Source organism: Aplysia californica, unplaced genomic scaffold, assembly GCF_000002075.1.
Source record: "Aplysia californica isolate F4 #8 unplaced genomic scaffold, AplCal3.0 scaffold00003, whole genome shotgun sequence".
NCBI classification, from domain to species: Eukaryota; Metazoa; Mollusca; class Gastropoda; order Aplysiida; family Aplysiidae; genus Aplysia; species Aplysia californica.
Genome location: NW_004797273.1, coordinates 946,928 through 947,915, shown reverse-complemented (window position 1 = coordinate 947,915; position 988 = coordinate 946,928).

Below are 988 nucleotides of genomic sequence, written 5' to 3'. Positions count from 1 at the left end.
TACATAGGCAGAACCTACACTTTTTCACACATGTATAAGTGCGCATAGACAGACAGATATTCAGGCACACCCTCTGAGTTAGAGAGAGAGAGAGAGAGAGAGAGAGAGAGAGAGAGAGAGAGAGAGAGAGAGAGGAGAGAGAGAGATAGAGAGAGAGAGAGAGAGAGAGAGAGAGAGAGAGAGAGAGAGAGAGAGAGAGAGAGAGAGAGAGAGAGAGAGAGCAGGAGGGGGCGTAAAAGAGCTTAACATATTCTGGACACCCAATGAAACATTGACGTACACAAAATTGTGACATTACAGCTATTTCTTCATCACTCGGTTATTTAATTAGCACCAAACATTCGTAGATGTATACCAAAGATAGTACATAACAAGATGGGCCACTCAGCCAAAAAAGTGTCCGCAGGAAGTTCGCTCTTTTCTTCAGATGGCGCTGCAGTCTGTTTTGAAGCTCTCTTTCGTTTTTCCAGAAGAAGAATAGGAATAGCACCTCCTTGGGTGCGCAGATCGACTGCAGTTCAACAGCAGTTCGGGTTCGTTCAGTGCGGATTTTAGGTTTTAAAAATTTTTAATGACCTCTCGTCTTTCATTTTAAAGTCAAATTAAATGAAGAAAACAATCACCCTTTCCTCCGGAAGAGGTTTTTTGTCAGCGTAACCATTTTAAAAAAGCGTTCTTCCGAAATTTATTCAAAAACTTGCTAGTTTCACTTTGATTTTTTAAAACTCAAGTAGGGTAACTCTGTTCGCAATGGGTGCGCATTTGTGAAGAGGGCGCCACCGAATTTTGAGGACATTTTTTTAATTTGCTCAAAGAGAGAAGTGGCCCCTCTTGTTATGTAGACTCTTTGTGTATACACAATGTACTCGTCTATTCATCGACTTCTACATATAGACACACGCTGGTCCGCCCAACAACAACAACAACAAAAGTAATATTGCAGACAATGGTTCCTCACTCACAAAAACGGTCTCAGAGCACATGTCTA